The 13,393-nt window shown below is 35.2% G+C and overlaps 1 protein-coding gene across 2 annotated transcripts in view; it reads left to right on the forward strand.

Moving 5' to 3' along the window:
• ARHGEF12 (Rho guanine nucleotide exchange factor 12) overlaps positions 1-13,393 on the forward strand; it is a 143,946-nt gene that overhangs the window by 15,336 nt on the left and 115,217 nt on the right. The window lies entirely within an intron of this gene.

Below are 13,393 nucleotides of genomic sequence, written 5' to 3' on the forward strand. Positions count from 1 at the left end.
CCTGCTTTACAGATGAGAAAAAACTTAGATTCAGAGACTTTCATTGACTAGCCCAGTATTTCCCAGCTAATACATATTTGGGACCAGGTTTAAAATCCAGGTCTTATGACTCTTGGTTCATTGTATTTGTTACTGCACGTAATTTTGGGTAACTATGATTTCTGTGAAGTTAGAATCCAAACACAACTAGAAAGTATAAAATTCAAACGAGAGGGTTCAGCCAAAGAAGGTTATTTATTTAGTCTCTTGTCTTTTAATGTAAATTACAGCAGCAATTTCTAAATTGTGTTCCACAGAACATCCAGGACACTTTAATAGGAAAGTAATTTTTTGTTTTCCATAATTTTCTTAGGAGCCCTACATTGTCTCAGGCACTCAAGGCAAAAGGTAGAATGTAAAATGGAATTAATGGAATTAATATGTAATCCCCCAAATTTTATTATTTGAAAAAGGTCCAATTCATTATTTTAAAAATGGACCAGTCTGGTTTTTTAGTCAAAAATAGTTCAATATTTGCAGTTTCATGTGATTTATCCTAGGATCTATATGACTACATCTTAGATCTTGTTGTTGCTTGGAAAGATTCTACTTTCAAGTTTTTGTGTTTTTCTACTTCTTACCTTCTACTTCTCCTTCTCCCCCGTTCGCTTCTGTGTGCATTCTTTGCCTTCATTGTCATCACTGGGCTTCTGATCTCTCCCATCTGACCCCATCTAGAATCTCTCCTCTTCCTCAACCTTTTAGTTTCCTCAACCTTTTATTTATTTCCAGTTGAGTCCTTTTGCCATTCCCTGTCATTTTCTGACCACATGGTAGATACGTAAGAGGCTTCCTGTATTACTTACCAATTTTCTTTAGAGTAGCTTAGCAAGAGTGATTTCAAAGATGATACCTTTTATTTTGACCTATCTCACCCTTTCTTTACCCACCTAGGAGGTAGTAACTCATTAATCTCTTCATCCAAAATACATTTATTCATTAAAAATCATGTAGTAGGCACTGTAGCATTTTATACATAATAGTTTACTTATTCCTTACAATGACACTGTGAGGTAATGTGTTTTATTATATAATCTTCATTTTGCAGGTGAAGAAACAGAAACTCAGAAAGTTTAAGTAGCATGCCTAGTGAGTGGCAAAACTGGGATTTTAGCCTTAAGTTTGCCTGACTTCCAAACCTGCACTCTTAACACTATGCTATACTGCCAGATAGAATCAGCATTGAATTGGGTACTCTTTCTGCCTTTTAGGAGCTTCTAGTCTAATAGAAGGAGACAGACATGTAGGCAGCTAGCTGCACAGGGTGCAGTGGGACTCGAGAAGAATCAGTACTTTCTGGACAGATTAGAAACAAGAGATGAATACTTCCATTGAATCCTTAAAGATGAGTTGTAGTTATCAGACAGGTGAGGAATAGAAGATCATTTCAGGTAAAGCAGCAATATGAACAAAGTCACAGAGGTGAAATAGCTCACCTTTTCTAAGAACGCATGTAGTTCAGTGTGAGAAGAGCATGGAGGTTGACTACCGTCACAACATTTGGTAAAGTTGCAGTGATAGGAGGCATCATATTATTTTTATGCTCTTCTGAGCAGTTCGGGTTTTATCCTCTGGATTGTGGGAAACCACTGAAGGTCTTTAATCAGAGGAGTAATACAATCATTGTTATGTTATAGAAAGATCATTTGTGCGGCAGTGGGAAGACTTGATTAGTCTTGAGAAGTTTTAGGGGCAGAGATACCAATAAGGAGACATTTTTCAATAATGAAAAAGAATGAAGTATCAAAGTTGTAACATTACATTTAAAAGAGAAGAGACAAATAGAGCTATTAAGAAAATGTTAAGAATACCAGTAGTATAAGAAGGGTAGGTGGTGAAAGTGAGGGCCTTTCTGGCTTGGGTGTTTGGATGGGTTATTGGTACCATTCACTAAGGTGTGGAATATAAAAGGGAGGAGGCACAGTTTTGTTTTATTTTTGTTTGGTTGACTGATAAGATGAAAGATGGAGAAGAAAACAGAGGTGGTAAGGGACAGATTTAGTTTAAGGGTACTGTATCAGTTATCTAATGCTGCATAATAGATTATCCCAAAACAATAAATAAACTTGCACTATACAACGTGGTAGCCACAAGACACATGTGGCTATTTAAATATAAATTAGTTAAAATTAGAAAAAAATGAAAATTTAGTTCTTCAGTCACACTAACCACTTTCAAGTGTACAGTAGCCATGTGTAGCCAATGGCCACTGTTTTGGACATTGGACATTGAACATTTTAATCATTGCAAAAAGTTCTGCTGGACAGTGCTAAACCTTTATTATCTCATACAGTTTACTGTAATAAAGAACCTGGGAGCAAACTAGCTGGGTGGTTTGTGGTTCTGGGTCTCTAATGAGGTTGCAGTTGAGATGTCTGCTACTGAAGCAAGGGCTTGAGTCATCTGAGGGCTTGGTTGGACCTGGTGGATCTACTTCCAAGGTGACTCACTTACATGCTGGCTAAGTGAGTGCTGGTTGTTGGTAGGAGACCTCAGTTTTTCACCAGGAAGACCTCTCATGGTGGTGTTTGAGGCAGCTGGCTTTATCCAGGTCAAGTGATCATAGACAGCAAGGTGGAAGCCATAATGACTTTTATGAGCTAACCTCAGAAGTCACATTCTTTTTTGTAAAGTTCTCTCAGCTCAGCTGAGAGATCAGCTCTGTTCAGTGTGGGAGGGAACTATACAGGGCATGAATTCCAGGAGGCAGAATTAGGGGGTTATTTTAGAGGCTGCCCACCACAGGTACCTATGAAGCATCCAGGTGCAAATGTCTAGTAGGTGACTAGATGTAAAGGAGTGAGGGCTTGGCTACTGCTATTGTGTTTGTGATGGTAGTTGAAGTACTTTGAATAGGTGAGTTCAACAAGAATGAGACTGCACCAGAAGGATGACCCATATAGTATCATGGGTCACATGTTTTGGGGAGGAGAGAAGTGCTTTCAAAGGCTATTGAGAATCAAAGTTACAGAGAATCAAAGGAATGGTTGCAGAGGAGTAGGAGTACCAGGGGAGTACTTTATAAAGGATCCTTCATGAAGGGATAAAAGTTGAAAGTAGAGTGTAATTAGCATTGCTAAATGATACAAACTAGTCAAGTAAGAGTCATTCTTTCAAAAATTATTTATCGAATATGCGGGGAACCACAGAAAGAAATATAGATGAATAAGACGAAGCCTCTAATAACATATAATACAGCCTGAGGAGATACGGTTACAGAGAATTTCTTGGAGGAAGATAATACCTTAGTGTAGAGCCTCTTTCAGGTAAGGAGTTGAGTTGGGTGTTAGGTATAGTGTGTGTGTGTGTGTGTGTGTGTGTGTGTGTGTGTGTGTGTGTGTGTGTGTGTGTGTGGCGTGGTCTGTGCAGGTGGTGGTGGTCATAATATGGATAATAGAATAGACATTTTAGGCAGAAAGTATGGTTTGTTATGTGTGGGATATTGCTAGAACATGAAGTTTGTGATGAGGGAAAGTGAGAAAAGAGACTGGAAGGATAATTAGAATGGTCTTGAATGCATGTAAAGGAACTTGCCTTTCTCTTGAAGGCTGTTGTTTCCCATACTTAAATTATTTGGATATTAACTAAATGACTTAGGTAGTATCCAAATAATTTAATCCCTCATCTATCAGTTACTTAATCTTCTGTAACATTACTTTTTAAATTGAAAATCCATTTCCAAAGGAAACTTTATTTCATTATTATAAATAGAAAGTCAGTATTTTTGCCATATACAGAAGGTAACAGTAGAAAAAATTACAAACTATTATTAAATTTTAAAAAATAAAAAAAATACAGTAATGCACCCTTTGTTTACAGAAATGTCTGCCTGAAAAATCAGTTCCTCAGTGAAAGACTGCTTTTAGTCAGCAAGAAAGGGATACTTCTTTGGACATTGTTTGGTATATAACTCACATGAGATTTAAGGTCATTGGGACAGTTTCATTTTTAAATTTTGGTGTTAACAAGCACCAAGAATCCTAACTTTCAAGTGTTAGTGGTTGGAAAGATCAGAAAATAGTTAATGGTCAACTTTGTTCTACATTTAAATGCTAATAAAAGTTAGGCCTTTTATTCAAAGAAACCATCTAACATAATCTTTAGAATCTGTTCTTTTGAATGTGTCAAGTTATTAGTTCGTGTTCATGCAGTAGAAAAGGGGTTCTTCATCTCCTCTTTGCTGCCATCCAGTTTGGGAAAATTCCTGTGAAAAATTATCAGATCTTCCATGCATCTTTTATAATATTCAGAATACTTTCAGTGGTTTTTCAGAGGAATCCTTAAGTAATCTTTTCAGAGGGGAACAAGAATCCAACTCACTTATGTATTTCATAGTTCTAGTTTTGCACCTATCTTGTTCACTTTGTTTTGTATGTGGAATGCTTAAATTTGTCAGGATAAATGTAAGTTGTTCGCATGAGCAGATATATTTTTCAAGATGTGCTTATTTGCAAAAGTTGTCTCATTCTTGCATATTATCTCACAAATTGAAGATTTCTTCCAGAAATATTTGAAATTCTTCCTGCAACTCAAATGGATGTGTGAAGACTTTTCCATTATTTCTGCCAAACTCTGTAATGTAGTTCTAGTTTTGAAGTTAAGATAGGGAATACTTTTATAAGATTTTTAATGAATGTTTTTGAGCTGTAATGGCTGACAAAAAGCATGCAAATAATAGTGTTAATAATAGAGTTGCTGCAAAAGTGCCAAGAAAGAGTATCTATCATTCTTGATGTTAAGATAAAAGTTTTGGAGTGTCTCAAGGTGGCTGATTACATTTAAGGAACTGTTGGAGGAAACATGTGGTAAAGATGAGTGGTCATTTAGGAATTCACAAAATCCTGTAATCAAGGGAAGCTAACATTATCCAATCTTGAAAGATGTGACCAATATATTTAAGAAGAGAGGGGGAAAGTAGTAGTTGAAATCTCTTAGTTAACCTCAATTTAGTGGACTCACTCCATTTCCCCTGTAGAGCATGACTTTTACCCACAGTGGGTTAAATGCTTACATCTACAGGCTACTCTTGTAGTATGTTTGAATATTTCTACTCCTTGCAGTTGAACTGTATAATCCCAACCTTTTGTACTTGTATTGGAATTAGATAGTTTAGTTAAATATTATGAAAACCGATGAAATATGAGCATAAAAAAGAAAGTTATTCCTATGAAAACTGAGTTGTATGTGCTTTGGAAATACGAGTAGGGACTTGTAACTAAAGAAATTGCTGTCAAATTAGAGATGGATGAAAAACAACTATTAGCTATTTGGGAAAAAAAAGAGTCCAGGGATTATCTTTAGTTTCTTTGTCCACTGTAAGGAAACTGAAACAGGAAATAAACATAGCATGTGTATTTTAGCATGGTGTATAAAAGAAAGACCATAGGGCATTCCAACACATTGTTGAAGAAAAGGCCTTGATCCTGCATTTAAAAATTGGCAAATAAATGTACACATATATATTTTAAATTGGAATGAAGTTTAAGTTGTGCATGAGTGTTTGTTTTTGAAACGGTTCCTTACTCTAACTGCTCTTTTCCATTAAATGGCCAATCACTGGTACCAATTAATTGAATAGGACAATTTATACTGTATGGCTAGAGGCATGTCATAACTTTGATTTGAAGAGAAGGAAACATGAAATGCTTCTTTTTCAAGGCTGCTATAATGACCATGTTACAGGTGCGCTAATTGTTAGTGTTCCTATTTCCAGGAACGCTTTACTTGCATTTCATCTTAAATTTTTAAAAATTTAATAATAGTTTGTATATTTTGTCTGTTGTTGCTTTCTATGTCAAATAATATTGGCTTTTAAATTTATAATAGTGAAATAAAGTTTCCTTTTGAAATGAAAACAGAACATTAGCATGTTATGTTATGTGACTGTGGCAGATGATTAAGGCAGAGTTTAAGCATATGGGGACTAATAACGTCCAGGTTAAAGGCAGGTTCCTTAACATACATTTAAGACCGTTCACTACTTGGCTTTTGTCTGACTTCTCCAGCTTTATGTCTCACTGCTTTCTGTTATCACAAATGTCATGTTGATCAACACAGGGACTGCCTCTTCTCAAGGACTGAGCCCAGACCAGACCCATAAAGTAGTTAGTAGAGCTAACTCTGATAGCTCTGAGGACAATGCTTTGGATGAAGGAATCATGGAACTAGTTTTTTCAGCTTTACTGAGCTTGTCTGTCTTATTCACTTTTGTGTTCCCAGTACCTGGCAGACCGTGAAGTAAATATTTGAATTGATGAATAAATGAACAAATAAATCCAAGTAAGAGGTATAGTGCCATAGCATAAGGCATAATCTTGGGTACTGAGCAGAAAATTTCTGAGACAGTGCCTTGCTGTGTTGGGAACTTCATCTTTTTTTTTTTCTTTTCTAAATTGTAATTTAAAAGAATACTGAATTCTAAGGAGGATTGTGATAAGGCAGTGTTTTTTGTATTCTTCAGTTGAGGATATAAATTCGTTTAAACTTTATAGAAAATAATTTTACAATATAGCTCAGAAGCCTAGGACATATTTAAACCTTTTGATCCAGTAATGCCAATTTTGGTATATATCTCAAGACATAAAGGAAGTAAAGATTTAGTTATCAATTTTTATACAAAGATGTCAGCCACACCATTATTTCTAGAAGGGGCAAAGAAGAACCAATCTAAGTCAGGTGCCTCTGAAGAGGTGATGGCAAGGAGCTCCCAGGAGACTGGTGTTAATAAATTACCTTATGACATTTCGTAGAGATTTATATAAGCACTAAAGACATTTTCAAGTAAACCTTAATAGGAAGGTGTCCATGGTATGTGAAAAGTAGGAGATAAAACTCCAAATACAATGCCAGTTATGTTTTTAAAAACATACATGTAATATAATGCTTAAAAAAAGACTTCTGGGTCATGTGCTAATTTTTTAAATGTTTCTGGGTTGTGAGATTATTAATGATTGTTTCACTGTTTATATTTATCTGTATTTTCCAGGCTTTCAACCATGAATATATATTGCTTTTGTAATTAGAGATGTTTTGTTTTTAAGTAAAAACTCTATTTAGTTTTATTTATTTATTTAATTGATTGATTTTTATTTTAATGAAAAACTGTTAGTAATTTGATAGAAGATCAGAAGGAAGTAATTCTTGAAACTAGGAATGCAAATGGGAGACTATAATGGGAGATATGAGAAGTTCCTGCACTAGGGCAGGGGTGATGGATTGGAGAGGACTGTAGTGACCAATGAATGAGCTAGAGGGACAAAGAAAAATGAGGGATCTAGGATGACTCCCAAATTTCTGGATATTTAATGTAAAGGTTTTGAGATGAAAGTTTGGCTCTTAAAAAAAGGTATTCTTATTTGGGGAATATTTAAATTTAATGAGGTTATTAGCAACTTCAGGTTCCTTTTCCCATTTACTTCAATTCTTTAAATTTTATATGTTGTTGAAGATCTTATTTCTAATTTATTATGGTTAAGAAGAACAAATAGGTGATATGACTATGAAGATAATGTGTTTCTGACATCTGCCACCCTGTGGATTGCCGGTTTAGTGAACCTGGTTATCTTGATAAGTATTAGCTGACTTGCTCACCAATTTATGTGCACCACTCCTAAAGTCATAATCTTAGTGAAAAACAGCACCTCCCAAGTAGGGAAGGATAATTTTTATGTCAAATTGTAGAAATTACATGTACCCCTGGTAGCACTTTCAACAGCAAAAGCCAAAAAAAAAAAAAAAAAAAAATCCTGCCAACTATTCCTCCATTGCAAGACTCTGGAGAAAGGGTCAATTAAAAACAGAAAATGATACCAAAGGTATCTTTCTTGATGACCTGAAATTAGATTTAAATTTAAATGTATCGGGCTTCCCTGGTGGCACAGTGGTTGAGAATCTGCCTGCCAATGCAGGGTACACGGGTTCGAGCCCTGGTCTGGGAGGATCCCACATGCCGCGGAGCGACTGGGCCCGTGAGCCACAACTGCTGGGCCTGCGCGTCTGGAGCCTGTGCTCCGCAAGGAGAGACGACAATAGTGAGAGGCCCGCGCACCGCGATGAAGAGTGGCCCCTGCTTGCCGCAACTGGAGAAAGCCCTCGCACAGAAACAAAGACCCAACACAGCCATTAATAAATAAATAAATGTAACTATTAAAAAAAAAAATTAAATGTATCTACTTGGGGGTGTTACATTAAAAATTTTTTTAAAGCTTTTCATGATGCTGTGGGCAATAAAATAATACAGCGAGTGTTTTGTTCTTGCATTGCAAATATGAGCTTCCTTATTTTTCCACCAAAGTATTGGCTAATTTCTTTCTGGTTGTGAGCAACAGGTAAATAATATGACCACATTCTGACCCCAGCCTCCTGACTCCAGTTTCCTAATTCTGAACTTACCCATCTTCCCTCCTTCAGGGTCACATGATAACATATAGTCCATCGGTGGATAGAAATAAATAGGAAAGAAAATAATTTTAACTAGACTACACTGTGGCAAAGTAGAGTCAGGTAGTTTTAAGAAGCTTAATTGCTGTCCAACAGTCTTATTGGATCTGATTCTTCTGGTGATTATACAAATAGGGATCACACACTATGGGAAGGAAAGAGTAGATGATTGATCTGCAGTTCTGCTATTCACATCTCAGAACTGTTATGTGAATAATTTTGGAACTTTCCCAGTACTTTTGGGGAAAAGCACGTTAATGGGAATTTTTCCAAGAATTATAGAACAGTACAAAAAATCAATAATTTCTGTTGTTTAGATGCTTTTAATAACTTTTTTTAATCTTGGAAATTTTAAAATCTGGATTTTTAAATTAAAAATTTTTTTAATTTAATAAAGTTGGAATACTTTTTTAATGATAAAATAAGACCCAAAGATTTCATTGTGGAATAGAGAAGAAAACTTGTATGGAATTTAAGGTAGTCTTATATTTGAATAGCATATTTATTTATTTATTTATTTAATTTTAGAGAGTTTTAAGTCAGTGAACTGGTGGTAAAAGCCACTTATGCATTATATTTATCATTTTATAGAAATTAATTGGAATTAGTTTTAACAAAAGTGTTATTCTGAGATATAAAAGAATGTTTTATTCTTTAAATGAATTCTAAATTTAAAACTGAAAAAACCTGTGCTTTCTCTGTTATTAAATAGAAGTCTCAGTTAGCCACAACATCTAATTTAAAAATTTTCTTTTCCCCTCATTTTACTTCATTGTAGAATATTGCAAGCATAAGAAAAAAAAAAAAAGAATATAATGAACATCTAGGTACCTACTATGTAGCATCATCATTTTGGGGGGAAGGAGGAGAAATAAAAGTCACAGATAAAGTTGGGGCTCTCCTGCATACTTTTCTCTAATTGTGGTCTCTACTCTTCCTCTTCACTTATACTCTGGTAAATTTGGTGTTTATTGCTCTCATGCATGTTTTTATACTTGTGCTACATAGTTATATATCCTCAAACATTTTAGAGGTTTTTTAGGGGGGCAGGTTTTTTAACTTTTAAAAATTTGAATTCATGTTATATGTATTTTGCAACTGGTGTCTTTTAATTAATAAAATATGAATATAGTATGAGGTAGAGAGTAAGTTTTATTTTCCTTAGAGACTACCAGTTGTCTTGCCATTTGTTGTACAGTTTATCTTTTCACCATTGATTTGCAATGCCATCTTTGGCATATATCATGTTTCCATGTTTTGTGGGTTTGTCTCTGATCTTTCTATTCTGTTTGGTCAGTTTAAGTTTTTCTATACCAACGCCAAACTGTCCAAATTACTTAAGCTCTATAAGCAGAGTAAGTCTCCTTACTCAGTTTTTCTTTTTCAAAATTTTCATTGCTATTCTTGGCTTTTTCTTTTCTGTATGAATTTTGGGATCAGCTTATTAGATTCCATAAAAAGCCCTCTTGGGTTTTTAATTGTACTTGCATTGAAGGTTTAGTTTAGTTTGGGGAAAATGAACATCTTTATGATGTTGTCTTCTTATACCTGAACATGGTATTTCTTTAGAAGTTTCAGGTCTTCTCTTATGTTCTTCAATAATAATTTGTAATTTTATCTGTAGAAGTCTTAAAACATTTTCTGTTAAGTTTATTCTAGATACTTCATGATTTTCACTGCAGTTACGAATGGTTGGCCTCCCTTCCCTCCCCTCTCCTTCTGTTTCCTCCGTCCCTTTCTTCCTTCTTTCTTCCTTCCTTTTTTTCTTCTTTCCCCTACCATTCCCATCTCCTTACCTCTGTCCTTCCCTCCCTTCTGTATCATCTAATATTTTAATTTCGTGTGGTCTTGGCCAAAAGTTCTGTTTAAAGTAGTGTAGTATAGAGGAAAGCATATGGACGTCAGAATTGCTAAAATGAATCCTAGCTTTGTACCTCAAGGATGACCTGATAACTAAGTCAACTTTTTTCTGTTTTTTGAGCCTAATTCTCCTAATCTATATAGGAGAATAATACTTTCATACCGTCTACATCACAGGATCAAATGAGATTTGATTTTTTTTTCTAATTAAAAACTCAATGCAAAAAGTTGTTACTTTGGGGCAGAGGCAGATATTAAAATCAATATTATTAAAGAAAAATGCATGAATACATACACTTACTTTGACTTAAAAAAATTATTTATAATGCTTATACCCTACTTGCCCAAAAAGGATGTGAAGTGGTTTATAATAAAGAACACACACACATATACACACATCCCAATTAAATACATTAAAAGAAAAATGAGAAATCAAGTTATTACAGTGAGGTAAATGCAAATATTACAATTATGATTAATAACAACCATTGTGATTAATCCTCTCTGCTTTTGGGATGCTGTGGGAAAAAGATAAATATGATTTGGCTATTAGTGGGCATATTTCCTCCTTTGTAACAAAGAAGCAAAATTTTTATTATTTGCCATTAAATTCATAAAAAATATTAGTCACATGGGTTTCATGACAATACTGTTTCTCCTACAACGGTTTCATAACAAGTTAAAAGCAATTTTAAAAATGTCTTTTCTAATCACCTTTAATAAAAAACTGAGGAGGTAATATAAAGCATAACTTACTGAAACTGATTCTTTGAGTGGACTAAGCTACTGTCAGTTAGATATTTTGTAATCTAATTTATAAGGCACTAACTTGGATTGTAATCTAGAGAAGTGGTACTCTATATAAACGTTTTTGTGTTACCTTCATACTTTTGAATATTGGAATTTTTGGTGACACCCTTAAAGCCACTGAAATTTTCAAGAGAACGCTAGATAAGTAATAGTAACTACAAGATAACCGCTACTACGGTAAAAATACCTTATAAATTTCAAAAGAATCCACAGCTATCTCATTATTTAAGTAGTCCCCATTAGCACTGCAATCTGGGTTTCAGGAGAACTATTTATTGCTCTAATAATGTTTTCTTTTGTGTTCAGGAAGCAAAGTTCTTATATGTTCTAATAGATATACCATCTTTAACATTGACTTGATATTATTTAATGCCTCTGAATTATAGTTTGTGCTTCACTACACACTGTGTCATGTACTAGGCTAGTACAGAGTTCTTTTAGCAAACCTTTCTCCTAGTGTGTTATTAATCAGTTTGCTTTGCAGGGTTGGATCTGCTCTTAAACATATCTTGATCTTCTCTAGGCAAGTGAGCAACAGAATGTAAGAATCCTTTCTTGGTTAACTCCTTGCATTTGAAAGATTTATTTATGGAAAACTGAAGTTTGTTTTTTAGAGGTAAGACAGGTGCTCATTTTTTGTGGGATTTCCCACATTTTTTAAATGTCTCTATAGCAGTTCAGCAGTTTAAGCATTGCTTGGATATTTTATTCTTGGGAGGAGGAGAGACATTCACTCCTTTTGATTTAATTGCCTTTAAAGAGTAGGGAGGTACTTCTGGAGATTAAGTTGGATTATTGTTATAGCTAAGTATGTGTGTGAACGTTATGATACTTGATAAAAACAGCTTCACTGAGCTACTGAACATCTCTAGCTGATTCTTCTGCTCAGCTCCATCCAGAAGTTTACAAAGCTAAGAATTAATTTCTTGAATTAAGTTTCTTTTTTTTTTTTAATTGAAGTATAGTTGATTTACAATGCTGTGTCAGTTTCTGGTGTACAGCAAAGTGATTCAGTTTTATATATATATATATATATATATATATATATTCTTTTTCAGAGTCTCTTCCATTATGGTTTATTACAGGATATTGAATATATTGGGTTGGCCAAAAAATACCTTTGGGTTTTTTTAAATTTATTTTTTATTTTTTATTTTTGGCTGTGTTGGGTCTTCGTTTCTGTGCGAGGGCTTTTGCCAGCTGTGGCAAGTGGGGACCACTCTTCATCGCGGTGCGCGGGCCTCTCACCATTGCGGCCTCTCTTGTTGCGGAGCACAGGCTCCAGACGCGCAGGCTCAGTAGTTGTGGCTCACGGGCCTAGTTGCTCCGTGGCATGTGGGATCTTCCCAGACCAGGGCTCGAACCCGTGTCCCCTGCATTGGCAGGCAGATTCTCAACCACTGCGCCACCAGGGAAGCCCAATACCTTTGGTTTTTAAGTAAAAATAAAAGACATATTTTTCATTTTCACCAAGAACTTTATTGAGCAACGTATTCACCCTTTTGTTCCACTACCTTCTGCCATTTTTCATGCAACTTCATAATTCCATCTTCCCAAAACTTTTTATCTTTTTGAGCAAAGAACTGTTCCAGGTGCCTTTTACAGTCTTCCAGGGAACTGAAATTTTTTCTATTAAGAGAATTTTGTAAAGACCTAAGTAAATGGAAATCCGAAGGTGCAATGTCTCGTGAATATGGCAGATGAATCAGAACTTCCCAGCCAAGCTGTAACAGTTTTTGCCTGGTCATCAAAGAAACATGCAGTCTTGCGTTATCCTGATGGAAGATTATGCGCTTTCATTTGACTAATTCTGGATGCTTTTCATCGAGTGCTGCTTTCAGTTGGTCTAATTGGGAGCAGTACTTGTTGGAATTAATCATTTGGTCTTCTGGAAGGAGCTCATAATAGAGGACTTCCTTCCAATCCCACCATATACACAACATCACCTTCTTTGGATGAAGACCAGCCTTTGGTGTGGTTAGTGGTGGTTCATTTCACTTACCCCGCGATCTCTTCCCTTCCACATTATTGTACAGTATCCACTTTTAATTGCCCATCACAATTTGGTTTAAAAATGGAACGTTTTTGTTACATTTAAGTAGAGAATCGCTTGCGGAAACACGGTCAAGAAGGTTTTTTTTTGCTTAACTTATGTGGAACCCAAACATCAAAGCGATTCACATAACCAAACTGGTGCAAATGATTTTCAACACTTGATTTGGATTTTAGTATGTCTGCTGTCTCC

The sequence above is a fragment of the Balaenoptera acutorostrata genome, chromosome 9 (assembly GCF_949987535.1).
Source record: "Balaenoptera acutorostrata chromosome 9, mBalAcu1.1, whole genome shotgun sequence".
In the NCBI taxonomy this organism is placed as follows: Eukaryota; Metazoa; Chordata; class Mammalia; order Artiodactyla; family Balaenopteridae; genus Balaenoptera; species Balaenoptera acutorostrata.